Raw genomic sequence first — 22,620 nt, forward strand, 5'->3', positions numbered from 1 at the left:
TTAAGGCTATTAGTGCATTGCCTTAATTTATACCTTCCACATTATTCTCTTGTTAGCCATAATGGTTCCCCCTGCCTTGTAACTTTCTCTTGTTCCAATGTGCCCATCATACCCCAGAGAATTTTACCTTTCTAAAATGCAACTATGATATACCGTCAACCATGCTGACTCCTTTAATGACTTTTCATATCTGAAACAGTTTTTAATTCTTTATGTTTCAAAGAACTTCTTGATGTGGCCTTTACTTTCTTTTTCAGTGTAATCTCCTATGATTTCATCCACGACATTTTAGATGCAAATAATAATGGTCTGCTGTTAAACACTTTATTGTATGCAGAGTTAACATCTCTATCCTCTGCTCCACTTTTATTTCTCATTTTTTTCCATTTATTTTATTTATCATAATGTCAAATTTTGTCTTCTTCCTCTGTAAGACAGTAAATATCTCTTCGCTGAATCAGTGAGTGAATAAATGAGTACCTAAATCAATAATCTTGTTCAGTTAACAGGAATCGTTAAAGATAATTTTTTAAATTTAATTTTGGCTCAGAGACAATTAGGCTTCTAGGTGTGCAGTGCTGTGCTGAGTTGCTCAGTCGTGTCCATCTCTGTGACCCCATGGACTGTAGCCTGCCAGGCTCCTCTGTCTGTGGGGATTCTCCAGGCGAGAATACTGGAGTGGCTTGCCATTCCCTCCTTGAGGGGAATCTTCCCAGCCCAGGGATCAAAACCAGATCTCCCGCATTGTAGGCGGTTTATTTACTGACTGAGCCCCTAGGGAAGCCCATTTAATACATAGTTGGTGTTTAAAGCAACAAGACCATCAAGGGAGCCCCAGGCCCTCTTGGGAGATTCTAATGAGTCAAAGAAATGCAGAAGAGACTGAGAACGGGCCAGAGAAGTAGGAAGAACCAGGCAAATGTGTCTGCTAAAATCCTAGCAAACAAAAGACACTCTCTAGTGGAAATTAAACATCTGTGTGAAAGGCTGCTGAAAGATCAGGTAAATGATCTTTGAAGTCTGACTCAAAATGACTCAAAGGTCACTGGAGACTTAAAAAATCTGACTGGAATGGGTTCAGGAAAAAAAAAAGTGGAAGTGAAACAAGTCAGCTGTGAATATAGACTTTTCAAGGAGTTTGCTGTAAAATAAGAAATGCGGTGTTTCCGTTGGCTCCAGTTGGGACAGACGGCATCCATAAGAGGAAGGGAAGATACGTGGACACAGGTGTGGTGGTGGCATCTTTTCGAAATGCTTTTCTGATTGTTTTTATTTTCCCAGTGTGGACAAGGGAGCAAGGCCAGAGGGAGGAGGTATCAGAAATGTGAGGGGAGAGATGAACCCATGAAATAATCATTTGAGATGAATGTAAAAGAAAGGGGCAGGAAGCAACCAACTAAGGTTACGGGGATGGTTCGTCTGAGACTGGTGATCACTTCCACTTTAAAGAAAAATCCACTCTGTTGTCTGTTCTGTTCTTTGGCTGAATAGCCTCTCAAAGTAGTTTTTCTTCTGAGTCCTAGCTTCCGTGACCTTAAGGCAGAGAGGGAATCAGATCTACATTAAAATATACACGGCAGTAAGAGTAGCAACCTACACAGAAATGTGTCCTTCAGGGAGCATTCAGTATTTCTCTTCATATACATATAGGGTATGTGTGCACACATATATGTTCAGTTTCATATACATATAGGACCTAAATGGTTCCCACCTTGGCCTCTATGCTCCTTTTATGGATCTTGTGTTACTTCTGTTCCTAAGTCTTATTTTAACCCTTCCCTGCTGTAAATTTTCAGGATCTCTTCTCTCTTTTTCTATTCTTGTTTTGTATGGACCCGGCCACTTCCAATTTCTGGAACCATTTTCTTTGTCAAAAACCTATAATTTCTTCCAGATCTTTCTCTGCATTGACCCAGTGTCCAGTTGAAATCTTTATATGACATATGTGTATAGCACTGATGCATCGAAATGGCAGTCAAGACTTTTGCCATTATTTCAGCTGAGCCATTATTTCTCTGAAAAAAAAATCTAATGAGATCATCTTACAACAAACATTTATTTGGCAGACCGTTTTGTAGAAATAGACGCTAAAAATCAAACTGCTTCTTCTTTAAACAATAGACAGGTGGCGATAGTGGTAAAGAAACCGCCTGCCAATGCAGGAGATGTCAGAAACGTGGATTCAATCCCTGAATCAGAAAGATCCCCTGGAAGATGGCATGGCAACCCACTCCAGTATTCTTGCCTGGAGAATCCCAAGGACAGAGGAGCCTGGCAGGCCACGGTCCGTAGGATCGAAAAGAGTCAGACACGACTGAAGCGATTTAACACACATGGAGAAAATAGATATCCAGCTTTAAGTTTGCTGTTGATAGGAGCTTTGTTGCTTCATACTGTCTAGAACAGTAGTATTTTGGACATTTTGGGGGATATAATGTAATGATATGTAAATATAAGCCATTGCCACAAAGTGTGCAAATGTCTTTGTGTTTGCTTGTTGTTTTCAAGCAAGAGCAGTGTACTAGATGGTGTGTGCCACACCAACATCTTTTCCACTGGGAGACCCTCTTTATTTCCTGCTTCAGGGTGGTTTTTTCATCTATCAAACACAGTTCTTTCACCCTCTACAGATACAAGGAGAGGCTCTAGCCCCAGCTAAGCCATCCCGAGGCAGCAAGCTAATGGGATGGTCTGAATGTCTGCCACTGCATTTGGTCTGATTCCTGCTTCCTATGGCCTGGTGGTTCAGCTCTTTTGTGATGCCATGAATTAGTCTGTATTCTTAAACATGTTTTCCTTCAATTCCTCTGGTTTTTAAATGTTCCTACCCCTGGAAAATAAATGGTGGCCTGGATATTTGAAGAAAGCTTGCTGGTGGGGGACGTGGGGGAGGCCAGGCATGGGAATGGAGGAGTGGTTGTCCAGGACACAGAAGCTCACATGTAAGTTTGCTGAAGGCTCTTCCAAGCCACTGTGAGCCTTGATGTCTGCCTGCTGGAGCCTAATACGTGGAACCAATGTGATATCTTTGCTTACATGCTTGTTAGACGTGTACACAGGAATACTTCTTTTTTCCTTACAAGGAACTAGGCTTTCTATATTACAGAAGATGAGTTGCCACACTGAGGGGACATTTTTACCCAATATCTATAATTAGCCACCATGAGTTTAATATAAATATTGAATAAAGAAAACTATTCCAAGACAAGGGCTTCAGGAGACACAGGTTTGATTCCTGGGTGGAGAAGATCCCCTGGAGAAGGAAATGGTAACCCACTCCAGTACTCTCGCCTGGGAAATCCCATGGACAGAGGAGCCTGGCAGGCTACAGTCCATGGGATTGGAAGAGAGCAGACACGACTGAGCAACTAAACAACAACTCCTAGATTAAAAACTTTACAGTTCACCAGGTGCCATCTAAATCCTTGCTGGCTTTGTCGCCAATATATTTCAAGTGAGAATTTGGAAATCAACATCTTGAAGAAGAAAAACTAGTCTAATGTTTCCCAACTCTTTCATGGTTCACCTCTATCGTAGACACTCTTGTTTTTTTCTTGTAGAAAAATCAGTTAAGTGTAAACTGTTTCTGTGGCTTTTACCATCAGCTTTTGACTGCAAAAGGCAGGAATTGCTTATAGGTCATGCTGTATAATCTCAATATTGATCCCTACCTCTTAAGGCTTTTTCAGAGCTTTTGTTAAAGCACTTGCACTAGAATTGAAATGGTCAGAAATTGCTTTCTGAGAGCAAACATCTGAGATCAAATTAAAAAGAAAAAAACACAAGACTACGATCTTACCACTCTCCTTTTTCACTTTTACTAGCTCAATGTATTATAATTTTAGATGTTTTCTTGTCTCAGTAAATAATAAGGTAAGCATCTTTTCAGATGTTGCTTCTGTGAGCATGGGAATAAATTGGAAAGAGAAGGGAAACTGTGTATAATCTGCTGTTGGGGACTAGAATCTCAGGTTTGACTGGTCTAGATGTGACCTGATTCCTGTGAGCTGAGTACTGACACAGGAAACTTCAAAAAAGCAGCTACACAGCATGATTCTTAAATTTGGCATCCTTTGGCCAAGATATGTGAGCTCTTTTGACGCCCATTGCTTTCTCTCTCCATTAACATCTACCAGGCCAAAAGAATTGTAAACCTGTCCCTAATATTTTTTCAAAACCCCTTTCCAAAAAGGTGACGCTCAAGACCTGGAACCCAGCAAGGCAGACATCTAAGAGCCACATGGGGGCTGTGAGCCTGGCAGGTGAAATCTAGGACAGGGAGTCTAGGGTAGTTCAGAAGAAAGCATCAGAAGCTGAGATCAGATTGAAGTCCCAGTGAACAGTGCAACTGATGGCTCTTTCCATATTCACAGACACTGGTATAAATTCCAAGATGAGGTACTGAAATCTGGGGACACAATGACACAACAAATTTATAGGATATCAGAGGCAGAGAATGGGTGGATCCACTGAAGCCTAGGAACTGAGATAGGTGATTTTCACAGGGAGCGGTACATCTGCCTTTGGTTGAGGATGGAGCTGATAAGGACCAGTTTCCACAGTCCTCTCCGAAAAGTTTAGGGCTTCATAGTTTTAACTGTTAGATCATAATATATATTTCTAGTGCCAGCAGTTAGACTCCCGTTACCATTGATTCCTCCTGCCAAACCCTTCCTAGAGAACCAGGTACTGCATCTGATCCTGACGTGTTATTATGTGGCAGTGATACTAGGTGTTCTGAACCTTCCTTGCAACATAACGCACTTCCAATGCAGAACACTCGGGTAGGTCTCTCAGAAACAGAGCCGAAGTTAAGTTCTCAGTGGCCAGGGCATAGTGGAAAGGAATAAGATATGCACACCCAGGTGGAGTCACGTGGATAACGGCAGTTAGAAACACAAACTGATCAGACTGATGATTTCCACCAGCTAGACTGAGTGATGCATGTATATCAGAAAGGGAGTTATGCAGTGTCTTTCATTCATGTGCTCTCTGCCTGGACTCAATACGTATTTGGATCTTCATTCTTCCCAGCAGTAGTCTGTGAAGTCATTCTGTGTGGTATGTTTCTGATTTTTAGGACATTGGTCATAGCGTTGGGTGAGATAGGTGGGGAAAGCCGGTGGTGAAAGCAGGTCATGAGAATGCAAACCATAGTTTCTCTTAGAAAAAAAAAAAAACTCACAACGCTGTGAGTGGGTATATGCAGCAGTAATTCTGTCATGGTATTGCACGAAGAAAAGCCATGCTGTTAATCAAACACAGATATAGACCATCTGTTAGGAACTATTTCTTGAGAAAGGGGTCTTCAAGGCATATTTTGCACCTCATTTTTCTTTTTTTTTTTTGGAAAAGAAACTCAACAATAATATTGAAATATGCAGGACCTACCAATTTCAGGTACTTTAATGGAAATACTTGGATAGAGTGGATCTAGCAACAACTCCTCCAAATTTTAAACAAATGGAAGCTTTATCCCAGAAAGAGAATATAAATATATAGGTATACATATTTCCAATAATCTATTGATTATTTCAATATTCAATATTTCAATAATCTATTGAAAATATTTTGTTACCAACTCTCAAAGTTTACAGCACAAACTAATGTACTAACATACTAATCCTTTCCTCAGTGAGGACATGGTGAGAAACTTTAGCCCTTATGACTAAGCTGTTTTGTCTGCTCTTTCCTCTAGTCTTTAATAACTTCTGATGTGACTTTTGGTTTCATCTCAGCTAGTTTGATAGGGAAGGATCAGTTTTAACAGAAGATGGAATTTATCAACCTAGTAGGTATTGGCACTGGGCCAAGTACTGGAAGCATAAATGAAGGGAACGAAAGAACCGCAGTCTCTGTGTTCTTAGAGTTTAAAATTTAATTTGGAAGAAGAGACATCATTCAACTCATCTTTTAAACAAATATAAAATTGCCATTGTGAATAAATGTGAAAAAGAGGCATGAAAAAGGCCGACTTGGCCCAGGTTAGGAAGTTAGCGGAAGGCGTCCCTGAAGAAATGATCTGGTTCATTGGGGTATGGAAGAGGGTCACTGGAGGAGAATAATATTACAAGCAGTGGGGAAATGATCTGAGAAGGAATGAAAAAAAAACTGAGGTGGCTGAAGTGGAGTCAGCACAGGGAAACGTGGTGTGAAATGAGGGTGGGAATCACGGTGGTGGGTCAGGACAAAACAATTCTGGACCTTAGAGGATGTTGCCTTTATTCTAAGAGTATTGAGTGTCCACCAGAAGAATTCAAAAGCAGAAAGAAACATCTGAAATGATCAGATGTTTCTTTGGAGATGATTTCTCTAGGGTTAGGGTGGAGAACTGATTGGAAGTGGAGACCAAGCTTGTCTTTTTCTATTTCAAGAAATACCTTAGTTTTCGGATTTGCAACTCTTACAAGTTCCCCTTTAGTACATTTTTGTTGCTGTTGGGGATTGTTTTGAAGATGTCTGTCTCTCTCAGTACTGTCTGCTAAATGTGTGATCCTAGCTACTCATTAGAGGAACCTTGTGTTTTGTGATGCTGTGACTTCTAACCCGAGCATTCTTGGTCGCATCTGCTGCAGTAAGTCAACTGCGGTAGCAAGCATCGCGTTCCCTACTACGGTCAAAACAAAATAAAACAGATCTTTCTTCTGCTTCTTCTCGAGCAATTGTAAAACCATAAAATACAAGTTGAGAGGGAAGTTGTCCTAGAATTACTCCCCTGACATTTGGACAAATCTCCTACCCAGTTGTTGAAGCCAGATCTCGCTGATTTCCTTTCTGTGAGCGTGTCGTGTTTTGTAAGTTAATTTGTAAACCTTAAAACCTGGAACTGATTTTTCTGTAGAAGTAAGATTTTCGAACTGAGATAACAGTTTGCATATCAGGTTGGCTCACAAAGTTAAAGGAAAAGAGAGAAAAGGAGGGAAAAAAAATGTTAAAAGTTATATGGCAGTGCTATCGTGTGTTTGACAGATGATATTTCTCATGCAGCCCTCACATTCAGATGAGAGCTATTATTAGAATCCTTATACGTCAATACTATAGCTGAGAAAATGGGTTTGTTATTTCATATGTTTATCTCATATATATCATTGTTTTCATAAACTAATACCTTCCAGGTTCCAGATAAAATCCAGGAATACATCTTTTCTTCTGTAGTTGTAACAGCCAAGTTAGATGGTAAATGTCTATCTTTTAAAGAGAAGTTGGTGAGTCTCCTTACTCCTAATAACTTGTGATGGCAGAAATAGGGAAAAGGTTTCAGGCAGGATGGGTGTAAATTGATAGGTGAAGGGAAAGATTTTTCAGGAGTTTCGATCCATCATTATCACCCCACACCTACCACCTTTGCTGTTACCAGCACCTTCCAAGCTACCATAATTGCCCTCATCACTGCAATTATAGCCACTTACTATTGCTCATAATATCAACATGGGTCTCATGACAGCCATCATCAAAAACACCACCACTGGTGCCTCTGCCTCCCTATTCTACCCCAGGTCTCCTCCCAATAGGACCACCACTTCCTCTGCTGTTTGCCTTCACCAGCATCCTGGTGATGACACTCCATGCAGCTAAGTCAGCTCCTAATCCCACTGATAAGTGTGCCTGGGCTTAACTGTAAGGGATTCTGACCACATTTTCAAAGTTCTGTGCAGTTACCCTCCAGCTCCTCAAATTAGGGAAGAAAACCAAGGGGAGACAAAAACTGTAGGCATATAGCCAGGGTAAAGCACTTAACCATGGGAAAGGGTGAAGAGGTATACACTATAGAGATAAGGTGAACTGAAGGAGAACAGGCTATCTCAGAAAAGATTAAAGACCAGGTGTGTTAACACCATCAAAAGAGGGTAGTTGTGACTACAGGGACTGAAGGAGAACTTAACAAGAGAGTTTGGTGTTGACTGGTAGGGGTGAAGAAGTGCAGACTGTCACTCGAGATTCAAAGCTCTTTATCGCTACTGTGGGGGAATCATCACTCACCAAACACGGGAGAAAAACTAGCCATTTGCCATTTGCTTTACCTGACTAGTAAGAACCTACAAGGTGATCTAGATAATGATCATTCAGAACAAAATATAAAAATAAAAAGGAACAGGGGTAGATATGTAAACTATGGTGGTAATAGGTAATCTGATATGATACTCGCCTCCTTTTCTGATGATTTATAAAACAGTATTGGTCAAAACCTATACGTTTTGCCTATTTATTTTCCCTCCCCTGGCTGGTAGGAAAGAGAGAGATGATTTCTCAAAGTTCCTTGGATTGATCATTTCTATTGGAAATGAAGTCTCAATAGACCACCCTTGATTGAGAAACAAGCAGAACCTGAGGGCATCCACGTGAGTCCACTCCGGCCAGTTCCCTTAAAATAAGAGAAGCACAAACAAGTTTCAGACCAAATCCGTAATCGTGACTGCTTAAACCCCTCGGCTGAACAGGAAGAGTGCTGTCTAAACCTACAAAATTAAGCCTTATGACTGTAGCTCTGAAGAAAATTTTCAAATAGGCTCCAAATAAGTTAGAAAAAGAACCAGTGAAATTCTGTCTACAACATATGTGTTCAAATTAAGGCCAGGATAGGGTTTCCTCTGCCAAAAATATGATGTGATAAATAAAAGTGCTCAGTGACCTTGAAAACATCTCAACAGAAAAGTAAACAACCAAACAAAAATAATCATAGAAACAAAAATAATCATAGTAAACAACCAAACAAAAAATAATCATATAAATAATCATAGAAAAATAACCATGGAAATCATAGAAATAATCATAGAAATAAACAAAATGAGGTTTTTGTTAGTCCAAACCATAAATACAAATAAGGTTTAAAAAAGTGCAGAAAAAGTGTCTGGTTATAGACTATTTGATAGTGATATAGAAAGACAATGTAACAGAAAAAAATGAAAATAATAGAAAATACTATGTAAAGAATATAAAGAAAGTAAAAAGGAAGATAAATTTTAAATAATATAACTTAAAAAGCAGTAATAAAAATGAGTGCATGATTAAGGTTGAGATTTTCTGAAAATATTAATATATAATAACTTATAAGCCTTTAACTGTGGAAAATTCTTAAAGAGATGGGAATACCAGACCACCGGACCTGCCTCCTGAGAAATCTGTATGCAGGTCAGGAAGCAACAATTAGCACTGGACATGGTCCAATGGGCTCGTTCCAAGGCTGTATATTGTCACCCTGCTTATTTACATTATATGCAGAGTACACCATGGGAAATGTTGGGCTGGATGAAGCACAAGCTGGAATCAGAATTCCCGGGAGAAATATCAATAACCTCAGATATGCAGATGACACCACCCTTATGGCAGAAAGTTAAGAAGAACTAAAGAGCCTCTTGATGAAAGTGAAAGAGGAGAGTGAGAAAGTTGGCTTAAAACTCAACATTCAAAAATGTAAGATCATGGCATCTGGTCCCATCACTTCATGGCAAATAGATGGGGAAACAGTGGAAACAGTGAGAGACTTTATCTTCTTGGGCTCCAAAATCACTGCAGATGGTGATTGCAGTCACGAAATTAAAAGACACATGCTCATTGGAAGAAAAGCTATGACCAACCTAGACAGCATATTAAAAAGCAGAGACATTACTTTGCAAAAAAAGGTCTGTCTAGTCAAAGCTATTTTCTTTTTCGGTAGTCATGTATGGATGTTAGAGTTGGACCATAAAGAAAGTTGAGCCCTGAAGAATTGATGTTTTTGAACTGTGGTGTTGGAGAAGACTCTTGAGAGTCCCTTGGACTGCAAGGAGATCCAACCAGTCCATCCTGAAGGAAATCAGTCCTGAAAATCCATTGGAAGGACTGATGCTGAAATTGAAGCTCCAATACTTTTATCACCTGATGCGATGAAATGACTCATTTGAAAAGACCCTCATGCTGGGAAAGATTGAGGACAGGAGGAGAAGGGGATGGCAGAGGATGACATGGTTGGATGGCATCACCGACTCAATTGGCGTGAGTTTGAGTAAACTCCGGGAGTTGGTGATGGACAGGGAGGCCTGGCACGCTGCAGTCCATGGGGTCACAAAGAGTCGGACATGACTGAGCAACTGAACTGATCTAAGTTCTTAAGTATATCTCCATCTCCACTTATTTTTTAAATATAGCTTTTAGTCATCTATCGTAATTTTGCACCTTATTTGCATTCCTGAAGAAATTAATTATAGTTAGGAGGTTTCATTATGTGTCTAACAAATCTAATCTCCAGCTCTCCTGTGAATATGTTTTTATTATCATTTTTCTCTTGCACTTTGAGTGATCCTTGTGCTTTTTTCATAACTGATTATTTCTTTTATTGAATATTGGACATTATAGGTGAAAATTGTGGAGTTAATTTTGAAGCTCAGAATGATGTTATTCATTGGAAATAATTTACTTTGATTCTGTCAGGTAGTTAGGATTAAGAGATCATCTTGAATTTCACTGAAGGATTGAAGTTTCATTCTTTGTAGAGTTAACTGTTTCTGGTTCACTGTTATTCTTGAAGTTAGTCCTTCGGGATTCCTATTACCTCAGAATTGCAAACAGACAAGACACCTGCCATGGTCTCCACCTCCCTGGTGGATGTGCACTGATTTGGTCTTGCAGTCCTATGAGATTTTCAGGAGTTCTGCTCAACCTCCCAGTCATCCTAGATTAGTAACCCTTGCTAACAGTATTCAAGTGATATCAGTTTCGAGTGTTTTAAACTATTTTTACTTCCAATGCAGTAAATTTTTTTCACTTCTCTTTGTGATTTAAAATTCTCTCATTTTCTTGGAGGTTTGAAATTTCATCAGGAAGATTTAGATGTGTCTTTTTCAGGGGAAAAAAAAGCAAACAGTCTTGATTGGTTCTTGAAAGGCTCAATACATGAGATATTTTGGGATTTCTCTTTAGCAATGACAAATTTTATTTTGTTGTGTTTAAGTAGTTCATTCCTTCTGTTCTTTCTGGAGCTAGTAATACAATAGATTTTTTATTTCTCTGAATCTATTCTTTGCTTCATTAAGAAAAAGCAGAATAGTGAGGTGGTTAAGAAGGTAATCTTCAGATGAGCAATGTTGTTTCAAATTCTCATTTTAACATTTGGTTAACTGGGTGACTTTAGGCAGGTTAAAAAAACTGTCTGTACACAAGTTTCTTATTTAGTAAAGTGTATTAAAAATATCCATTTCATAAATTATTGTGAGAAAAAGTCAAATACAATATGTAATTATTATCATGCATTTGTCCAATGCTTTGTTTTTGATTAAACTTCCAGATTACTAATTTACTTTCCACTTGTTCCCATTTTAGTGTGTTTTCTTTTTTTCCTTTAACAGTCAAATTTAAAATGCCTAATATCTCTAATTTAATTATATAATTATTTCTTTTTGGAGATTGCCTTTTTGAGAATAAAGATTTGCATTTTAAAATTCTTTTATTTGCATTATCTGTTTACTTTAAATTTATCTTAGCTCCCCCCCACTTTGTTTTTGCTGTTGGAGTTTTACTCCAAATATTTGATAATTCTTGATTATTTGTTTATATTTTTAAACAAGGACTGAGAGTGATGAGTATGAGTTGTTGTTGTGACCTTTGCAATTTGTCAAAAAAGTCTCTTATTTGAACAGAAGAATTGCCTGTAGGCTCTGAAGCAATGGAACTTGTGTGTCAAGGTAGTTTTGATTTTTATTTATTTTTATTGAAGTATTGTTGATATATTACACCATATTATGGAGAAGGCAATGGCAACTCACTCCAGTACTCTTGCCTGGAAAATCCCGTGGACAGAGGAGCCTGGTAGGCTGCAGTCCATGGGGTCGCTGGGAGTCAGACACGGCTGAGCGATTTCACTTTCACTTTTCACTTTCATGCATTGGAGAAGGAAATGGCAACCCACTCTAGTGTTCTTGCCTGGAGAATCCCAGGGACAGGGGAGCCTGTGGGCTGCCATCTATGGGGTCGCACAGAGTTGGACAGGACTGAAGCGACTTAGCAGCAGTAGCACACATATTATATAAGTTATAGGTGTATAATATAGTGATTCACAATTTTGGAAGGACACAATCCTTTTACAGTTACTATAAAATAGTGGCTACATTCCCTGTGTTGTACAATGTATCCTCGTAGCATATTTTATGTGCTGTGCTATGCTTAGTCACTCAGTTTTGTCCAACTCTTTGTGACCCCCATGAACTGTAGCCCACCAGGCTCCTCTGTCCATGGAGATTCTCCAGGTAAGAATGCTGCAGTGGGTTGCTATGACCTCCTTCAGGGGATCCTCCCAACCCAGGGATCAAACCCAGGTCTCCCTCCCAGGTGTCCCACACTGCAGGTAGATTCTTTACTATCTCAACTACCAGGGAAGCCAAAGAATACTGGAGTGGGGAGCCTATCCCTTCTCCAGGGGATCTTCCCAACCCAGGGATTGAACCAGGGTCTCCTGCATTGTAGGCAGATTCTTTACCAGCTGAGCTACCAGGGAAGTCCCAGCATATTTTATACATAATATTAATAGTTTATATTGCTCCTCCCCATTTCTCTCTCTCTGCTAGTTACCAGTAATTTGTTTTCTATATCTGTAAATCTGTTTCTTGTTGTATTAACTAGTTTGTTATATTTTTTAGATATCACATATACATGATCTCATGTGGTATTTTTTCTCTGTCTGATTTAGCATAATACTCTCAAAATCCATCCACATTGTTGCAAGTGGAAAAAATTTCATTCATTTTATGACTGAATAGTAACTCACTGTGTGGGGGATATATATGTAAATATGTATATATAAATATACACACACACACTCATCTTCTTTATCTGTTTGCCGTGTGTTGAGAGACACTCAGGTTGTATCCATATTTTGGCAATTATAAATAATGCTGCTATGAACATTGCAATACATAAGTATTTTCAAATTAGTGTTTTAGTTTCTTTCAGATATATACCCAGGAGTGGAATTGCTGGGTCACATGGTAGTTCTATTTTCAGTTTTCTGAGAAACCTCCATACTGTATTACATAGTGGCTGTATCAAGTTACATTCCCACCAACCACGTACAAGTGTTCTCTTTGCATTTGTTATTTGCGGTCTTTTTGATGATAGCCATTCTGACATGTGAAATGATGTCTCACTGTGGTTTTGCTTTGCATTTCCCAGATACTTAGTGCTACTGAGTATCTTTTCATGTCCTTGTTGGCCATCTGCATTTCCTCTTTGGAAAAATGTCTATTCAGGTCTTCTGTCCATTTTCCAACCAGACTGCTTATGTCTTGATGTTCTGATGTTTAGATGCAGTGGCATATAGATGAGATCTGGGGAGGGAGGGGAATTAAAGGTACGTTCAAAGTGTGCCATTTTGAACTAAACATCTTTTAACTTTTAAAATATAACTAATAAATACACTAGCAGTGGTTTTAAAAAAATCTTCCTCTCATCTATGGCACATTATTAGGTTTTTATTTCTATGTTTAGAGATACCGTCCATGAATTAAGATCCATACATATCCAGGGAATAACTTAGTCTTTACAGGAACTATGGCAAGGTTATATTATGCAGCCTATTTTCTTTCCCCATCGGAAGTGAAACATTTGTTATAGTTCTCATTCAGATCTGGGGTCAAGCTGTCGGTCTGCAACCTCAGGAGCTTCCTGGGTGAAATTATAAACCAGCCCTCACACCCTGGCAGGCAAGGAGAGACTGAACAAGGAGGTAAATCCCTCGAGGTGGCAGGGATGGTAAACCAAGGAACTTAGAGATGACACTTGTGTTAGGTGATCACAAGATGAGTAGATCTCTGCACCTGCCCTTCCAGAAGCTGAGGAAAGTTTATGTGGAGGCCTTACTCGGGTTCAGTCACTTACTTTATCCCGATGGTCTCAACAACACATGACTATCTCAGGCTGTGTCCTAGCACAGAGACGGTGAGCAGAGCGCAGACTTCAAGGTCAGGAGTCAGGTGAGGAACCTCGGTGGCCCATGTCTAGCTAATGGTTCATCCAGCAATCATGTTTTCTTGATGACCTCCTCCAAAACAAGTTCTGTGCACTTCTCAACCAGGGTTATTATTAATTTTTTTTTGGTTGCACTGTTAGAATTTATTCTCCAACCTAATCTTTATTATACGCTGTCAATTTGTACAAGTATAAAGGAGGATGTGTCAGAATTCATTTAGGAAATTTCAGCTATACTTTTAGAAGTTTTGAGAAAAAGGAGAAAATGTGTGGCTTGGAATACCAATATCAAACTTACTACCTTCTGAAATTTAATGAACTTTTACTGGAGGATATAAAAAGACAGTAAAAGATGAAATTACATTTTCCACCCTTTTTGAGAATTTTATAGGTATGGAGAAACTTTCATATATTTCCTCAAAATACTTCTAAAAAATGAACACAGCTTACAAATAGTGATGTCTGAAACATCCATCACATGAATTAAGATGTTGCTCCTGAGTTGCTAAGTCATGTTCAACCCTTTGTGACCCCAAACTCTTTGGACTGCAGTATGCTAGGCTCCCCTATCCTTCAGCATCTCCTGGAGTTAGTTCAAACTACACCTATTGAGTGGTGATGTCATGTCTGTCGACCCCTTCGCCTCCTGTTTTCAGTCTCTTTTCCAGCATCAGGGTCTTTTCCAAAGAGTCAGCTCTTTGCATCAGGTGGCCAAAGTATTGGAGCTTCAGCATCAGTCCTTCCAATGAATATTCAGGGTTAATTTCTTTAAGGTTTGATCTCCTTGCAGTCCAAGGGAGTCTCAAGAGTCTTCTCTAACTCCACAGTTTGAAAGCATCAGTTCTCTGGTGCTCAGCCTTCTTCTTGGTCTGACTCTCTTATCTGTACATAACTACTGGAAAAACCAAAGCTTTGACTATATGGACCTTTGTTGGCAAAGTGATGTCTCTCATTTAAATATGCTGCCTAGGTTTGTCATAGTTCTCTTACAAGGCATGAGTGTCTTTTAATTTTGTGACTGCAGTCACTGTCCACATTGATCTTGGAGGCCAAGAAAATAAAGTCTGCCACTGTTTCTACATTTTCGCCTTCTTTTTGCCATGAAGTGATGGGACCAGATGCCATGATCTTAGCTTTTGAATGATGAATTTTAGGCCGTCTATTTCTCTCACCCCTTTCACCTCCATCAAAAGGCTCTTCAGTTCCTCTTTGCTTTCTGCCTTTAGGGTGGTGTTATTTATGTTTTTCACGGCAATCTTAATTCCAGCTTGTGCTTCATCCAGCCTGGCATTTCGCGTTATCCTCTGCATATAAGTTAAATGAGCAAAGTGACAGTATACAGCTTTGACATATTCCTTTCCCAGTTTTTAACCAGTCCATTATTCCATGTCTGGTTCTCTTGCTTATTGACCTGCATAAAGGTTTCTCAGGAGGTGGATTAGATGGCCTGGTATTCCCATCTCTTTGACCTACACAGTCAAAGGCTTTAGCATAGTTGGTGAAGCAGAGGTAGATATTTTTCTGGAATTTCCTTGCTTTTTCTATGATCCAACAGATGTTGGCAATTTGATATTCAGTTCTTATCTCTTTTCTAAATCCAGTTTGGACATGTGGAAGTTCTCTGTTCCCATACTGTTGATGCCTAGACTGAAGGATTTTGAGCACTACCTTTCTAGCATGTGAAATGAGTGCAATTGTGTGGTAGTTTGAGCATTCTTTGGCATTGCCCCTCTTTGGGATTGGAATAAAGACTGATATTTTCATCGTCTTCTAGGATTTGAAATAGCTCATCTGGAATTTCATTACCTCTATTAGCTTTGTTTGTAGTAATGCTTCCTAAGGCTGATATCACAAACATCAGTTTTTTTCTGATATTTGTCCATTTGTAATAACAGATGACAGAACTTTCATCTTCCTAAAAATAAAAAGATAAAGGATTTGTGAACATATTCACATTAGTCATTTCAAGTCATAGTAAAAAGTCAGGTGTTCAGTAGAATAATAACGATGATGGTAGCAGTGAAGTAATGATAAGTTTTTTATCATTTATGTGCTGGTTATATCTATGATTCTTAGGTAATTTTTAATGTTTTTTATAAACATAAATATGAAGTATTTATAGTTAACTTATATGCCTGACTATTTATGGAAACCTAATTCTAGTGCTTATAAAATTTTCCCTGATTAAAGGCTACTTTGCACTAATTATATCCAATTTAATTCCCTAAGTTATCTTATCCTATTACCATTCTCTTCTTTTGAAAATGAGTCAGCCAAGTAAGAAGCAGTGTAAGTGTGTAAAAAGCCTAATTTTTGTTGAGATGAAGTCTCCTTACATTTTTATTAAAAGGGATGTATTATATATATATATATATACGTATCCAGCAGAGTTATTTGCTCAAATACACATATCAAGGCAACATAAACACATATTTGAAATAAACCAGCACAAAAAAAATGGGAAGGAGAGAGAGGGAAGGAGGAAGAAAGGAAGGAAGGATGGAAAAAGAAAACCTTTTCTTCAACAAAATCATCTTGCTATTTTAAAGAATATTCCTATTTTATTTGGGTAATAAGTATATTAATATGACAAATCATTTTAAATTTCTTCCATTTTTTATTGGCATACTATAAATATGTACAAAACAGTTAATAAAGAGTAATGTTTATTCTAATTATAATACAAAAGTTTAGTTTCTCAGTTTAAAGGAAAAAAAGCTTCTCAAAAGTGGAATGAATTAAAGAAATAGAAAAAAACACTAAATTTAGATCATTTAAGCATATGAAAAAACAAGCGCTGTATTAAAATGCATCTGTTCCAGTGTATCCGTGACAGCTCAATATTTTTCCTACATTGACATGCTCATCAGTTATTGGCATTAAATATTAATAAATTTTAAGTACCTGGATGAAACCTGGGAAAAGCGAACCATCTTGTGACACCAAAAACCTAGAATATAGGGTAAATTCATATGAATAAATGCCTTTTTAACAGTTTGCTACTTTTAATAGTATTCTTTTTAATGTTTTAGTTTCCGTGAACCATTGACTTATAGTATCTTTACTTTTTTTTTTTTTTTTTACTGTGGATATGTATACACAGGAGCATATATATCTGAACAAATATGTATATTCACATATAATGGTCTTTTTATGCCTTCCTGCCTAAGTTTCAAGGATTTTATATAGTATTAAGTATTATCTTAAGATAACAAATATTTTAAAATAATGATTTTTTAAACAAGAGGATTTCAAAGTGATCAAAGAATCATTTTCAAAAATTAAAAAGAAAAAAGACAAATTAAAAAGTTTGTAGCAAACATGATAGGAAATGTTTTATATGATCACTCAGCAACCGTTTACTAAACACAACGCTAAGTCAAATGTGTTAGATGCTGAAGATTGCGTGAAGAGCTCACAGAAGTCAGTAAAGGAAAGCTGATGAGTCCAGGGATGCTAGATCTTTGGTCTGCTTCACGTACCACTTTTTGCCCAAGGCCTGACATAGATTAGCTGTTTAACAGAGAAACTCAAGTGACTGATGATAGACACACGTTCAATATTGCTTGAAATAAAAAATGCAAACTAAAGCAACAGTAGTTTCCAGTAGTCATGTGTAGATGTGAGAGTTGGACTATAAAGACAGCCGAGCACTGAAGAATTGATGCTTTTGAACTGTGGTGTTGGAGAAGACTCTTGAGAGTCCCATGGACAGCAAGGAGATCCAGTCCATCCTAAAGGAGATCAGTCCTGGGTGTTCATTGGAGGGACTGATGCTGAAAGCTGAAACGCCAATACTTTGGCCACCTGATGTGAAGAGCTGACTCATTTGAAAAGACCCTGATGCTGGGAAAGATTGAGGGCAGGAGGAGAAGGGGACGACAGAAGATGAGATGGTTGGATGGCATCACCAACTCAATGGACATGAATTTGGGTAAACTCTGGGAGTTGATGATGGACAGGGAGGCCTGGCATGCTGCGGTTCATGGGGTCGCAAAGAGTTGGACACGACTGAGTGACTGAACTGAACTGAAAGCAAGAAGATTTTTTATCTAGCAAGAGTTTGAAGATTAAAATATAGTATTGTGAAAAGTATCTGCTCTTGAACTTTTGTGGAAAATTTGTACAACCTTAATAGAAGGCAATTTTATTAATACTTCCCTATAAAGTATTAATAAATAGCTTTAAAAAATTAATAAAATAAAAATTTAATAAATACTTTTTAATATGTAAAAACCTTCATATACTTTGAACCACAGGTTTGTTCTAATAGTATATCTTTAAGGATAATTAAAAAGAAAATCAATTATTTATATAGAGAAAACTTTTATTCTGATGCTTTTCCTAATAATAAACGCATGGGACTAATCTAATCATCCATTGATATAACAGTAATATAATGCAACTGGTCACTTAAAACATTCACAAAAAGCTTTAATATTGTGATCAAATGAATATATTTTGGCATTTATTAGCATATATTAAACACATACTGTGTATAAAACACTGTACCAAATTTATGTTTATAATTTTCTTATTTTCATATTAATGAAATATGAGGAATGATGTCATCATTCCTGTTTTACAGTGGGTAACACTGAGACAGAAAGGTGTTGCATGAACTTCTTGAACTTACATCCTTAGAAGGTGACAGAATTTAAGTGAGTATAATTTGACTGTTAGAGCCTATGCTTTTGTTAACCTGTTTTTAATTTTTAAAATGGAGTATAAAATATGCAGGTCTTTTCCACACAAAGGAGACATGGGTTTTATCCCTGGGTTGGAAAGATCACTTGGAGAAAGAAATGGCAACCCACTCCAGCATTCTTGCCTGGAAAATGACATGGACAGATTTGCCTGGCGGGCTACAGTCCATGGGGTCACAAAAGAGTTGGACACAACTTAGCGAGTAAACAACAATACACACACATACATGAATGAAAATGTAAATTAATAGGGATAAAATGGCCATCTCTGGTAGAATTATAGGTGCGAATTTTAGACAAACTGTTAAGCATTGCCTTGAGCCTTATCATTGATTTAAAGTCTGACTCTCCAATTTGAGTGTAAGCCCCCCAAGATCAGGGATTTGATTCATTCAATGCTGTCTCTGGAATGTAGAATAGAACTTTCATAGAGTGGGCTCTCAGAAAATAGTTGCTGAATGATTGAATGAATGAGTGAAATGGCTAGGACGTACGAAATGGATTAAAGTTGCTTCCTATTTGTGTCAAGTCCTAAGTTATAGGTTTATTGAAGTGTACGTGCATGTACAAACTACCTATTCCAGAAGTATTTTTTAAATCATACCTCTCCAAAACAACATTTTCAGTGTGTTCTGTAGAAGATCAGCAATGCAAGATGATAATTTAACATCAGGCCCTATTATCAAACAATTTTGGAAATGCTACATATTACATGTCCCTCTTACAGATTTAAAATGCTCACTATTAATATTTCAAGGAAGAAGTCTTATGGTTAAAAAGAATTGTATTTCATTGTTTGGCCATAAACTCCTTGTAAGAAGTAATTGCTAACATCCTATGTAACCAGTGTACCCTGGAACCTATGAAACACTTTTTGGTTAATGATGCCATAGGTGATGGCCATTCAAGATGCTTACCATGATATAATTTTCTCTTTTAATTTAGGAATGTCTTTCCTGGTCAAGTGTTCAGTAATTCAGACATGAATTCTGACCATAGTCCCTTATTTGAATTTCAGTGTATAATTACATACTTTATGTTCCTGGATAATAAAGCTATGTTGAAACAGCATCTGAGGCAAGAAATAAAGGAACTTAAAAGTTTAGTCTTGTTTGGAAGTCCATGGCTTTCTAAAGTTTTTTTCAGAATTAATTCACTGAATTTCTCTCATTTATGGTACTGCTTACATTAGATCATCTTGGCAAGTTTTCTAGGAGTATATATTCAGACCAATGATTTCATTTGCACTTGAATAGTATTGTTATAAAAAGTATGAAAATTCATTGGTTAAAAAAAATAGCTCAGAAGATATTATAAACTGTCTGGAATTATACTTTCTATAAATAATTCATACTAATATTTTGGTGAACAAGCTTCAAAATATCTGTAGTATATAAATCCATACATTTACAGCTGTACCAATTCCCATAAATGGGTATTTTATTCCACATATTATTTCAGATCCTGTCTACCTCAGCAACTTCCCGTCATCCATCCATCTCCCTTAGCTCTCTCATCTAGCCTCAATTCAGTTCAGTTGCTCAGTCGTGTCCGGCTCTTTGCTACCCCATGGACTGCAGCACACCAGGCTTCCCTGTCCATCACCAACTCCTGGAGTTGACCCAAACTCATGTCCATCACATCGGTGATGCCATCCAACCATCTCATCTTCTGTCATCCCCTTCTCCTCGTGCCCTCAACCTTTCCCAGCATCAGTGCCTCTTCCAGTGAGTTAGTTCTTTGCATCAGGTGGCCAAAGTATTGGAGTTTCAGCTTCAACATCAGTCCTTCCAATGAATATTCAGGACTGATTTTCTTTAGGATGGGCTGGTTGGATCTCCTTGCAGTCCAAGGGACTCCCAAGAGTCTTCTCCAACACCACAGTTCAAAAGCATCACTTCTTCAGTGCTCAGCTTTCTCTATAGTCCAACTCTCACATCCATACATGACTACTGGAAAAACCATAACCTTGACTAGATGGACCTTTGTTGGCAAAGTAATGTCCCTGCTTTTTGATATGCAGTCTAGGTTGGTCATAACTTTTCTTCCAAGGAGCAAGTGTCTTTTAATTTCATGGCTGCAGTCACCATGGCCTCAGTGATTTTCTAATGTTACCTTGTATGTCTCTGTTATCTTATGAGAATATCTTTGCCTGGGATGTTTCCCTTCTAGTCTTCCCCTAGTTAACACATATGACACCTTCAAATTCAGCTAAATAGTTATTTTGTCAGAGAAACATTTACATTTCTCCCTTTCTAGACCAATTCCCAATACTATACGGTCTTATAACACATGCTTGATACCTCTCCATCTACACCGTAACAGATGTAATAGTACATTTTTTTCCAGATAAGCTGATCGTTATGTTCCACCCAGCTCTCCACCCCCACCCCAAAGAGGAAGCCTTCTATGAGGGCATGGCTTAAAACCTTTCCTTACCATTTGAAGAATATTTGTTAGTACCCACCCCTAGTCCCAGTTCCGGGAGACGGTGATGGACAGGGAGGCCTGGTGTACTGCAGTTCATGGAGTTGCAAAGAGTCGGACATGACTGAGCAACTGAACTGAACTGAACCCCTAGTCTCATGCTTCTGTGTTATCTTTACAGCAAGGGTCTAGAAGTTGAACATGACATTTTCCATTCTCTTGCAGTTGAGTGTTTCACAGGTTCTGCCAATAGGTGTTCTTGGACAGAGAGGTAAGATGCCTGATAGGGGGGTATGTCATTCTATCTCTGGCTCTAATACTAGCCTTGGTAATAATTACAGGTGACTGCGGGCCCCTGTCAGCAGCATTGGTAATTTCAGTGATGGGAACAGAAAAGCGGCTGCTTCGTTAAAGCAGACACCTCAGCAAGCACCAGCAGTGGGTCTGAGTTCATGGAATCCCGCCTAGGTAGTACTCCTCATCTCTAGGTGACATCATCGTCTCCTCTGTGCCCCCTCCTCCATTCCATCACCTTTGCAACAAATTTCTTGGGTTGGAACCCTCACTTCCTACTTCCTCTCATAGACAGGATTCTGATTTCCTAACTGGCTCCTGACAAATGAATCTAGTTCATATTGTGACTTTCCAATGAATGGATGGCCCCTGCTTTTCCACTCAGTAGTAAAGCTATAGGTATATTTTATGTAAATAAAAACAAATCTGCATCCACATTGATTTTCCAGGTCTGTTTATATTACTTTTTTCTAGTTAGGCTATAACATAGAAATATAATTTGTTAAAATCTTCTCTTAGTTGAAGCTATGTTTAATGTTTAATGCTGTATTGTTCCATCACCTTCAACCTCAAATAACGAGGTGTTGTAATTAGAACTCTAGAATTATATGAGTTTTTAGAGCATGAATGAGGTTGCATTTAAGTTCAATTTTCACCACCAATTTAGATGTAGGAGAACTATTTACTTATATTGATGAAAAAGTATCTTTCAACAAGTATTTTAATATATTAGTTGAGAAGTTTGTTAGAAAATAAATTGTTCATAAATAGTAGCTGAATTTGATACTCTGAAATTTTCTTGAATTGTGATGCTATTGAAAGTGAAACTCACTCAGTCATGTCTGACTCTTTGCGACTCCATGGACATGGAGTTCTCCAGGCCAGAATATTGGAGTGGGTAGCCCCTCCCCCTGCTTTCCCTTCTCCAGGGGATCTTTCCAACCCAGGGATTGAACCCAGGTCTCCTGCAATAGCAGGCGGATTCTTTACCACTGAGCCACAACAGAAGCCCAAGAATACTGGAGTGGGTAGCCCATCCCTTCTCCAGCGGATCTTCCTGACCCAGGGATTGAACCAGAGTCTCCTGAATTACAGGCGGATTCTTTACCAACTGAGCTATCAGGATGCCCATTAGGGATAACAAATCTTCTAGAATTCTATATAGTCCTAATGACATTTCTAAAGCCTTAAGGGAGTAGAATAAAGTTTCAGGCATGAAGAACAATTGCCATATAATTGAATAAATCCCTAATGTTAA

General features: G+C 38.3%; 1 long non-coding RNA gene across 1 annotated transcript; it reads left to right on the plus strand.

Moving 5' to 3' along the window:
• Positions 1-1,114: 1,114 nt before the first annotated feature.
• LOC122700646 lies at positions 1,115-21,744 on the plus strand. Its single transcript, XR_006342847.1, has 3 exons — positions 1,115-1,227; positions 18,524-18,596; positions 21,410-21,744. It is a non-coding gene; the product is annotated as an uncharacterized LOC122700646 (long non-coding RNA).
• Positions 21,745-22,620: the final 876 nt, after the last annotated feature.

Source organism: Cervus elaphus, chromosome 9 (genome assembly GCF_910594005.1).
Source record: "Cervus elaphus chromosome 9, mCerEla1.1, whole genome shotgun sequence".
In the NCBI taxonomy this organism is placed as follows: domain Eukaryota; kingdom Metazoa; phylum Chordata; class Mammalia; order Artiodactyla; family Cervidae; genus Cervus; species Cervus elaphus.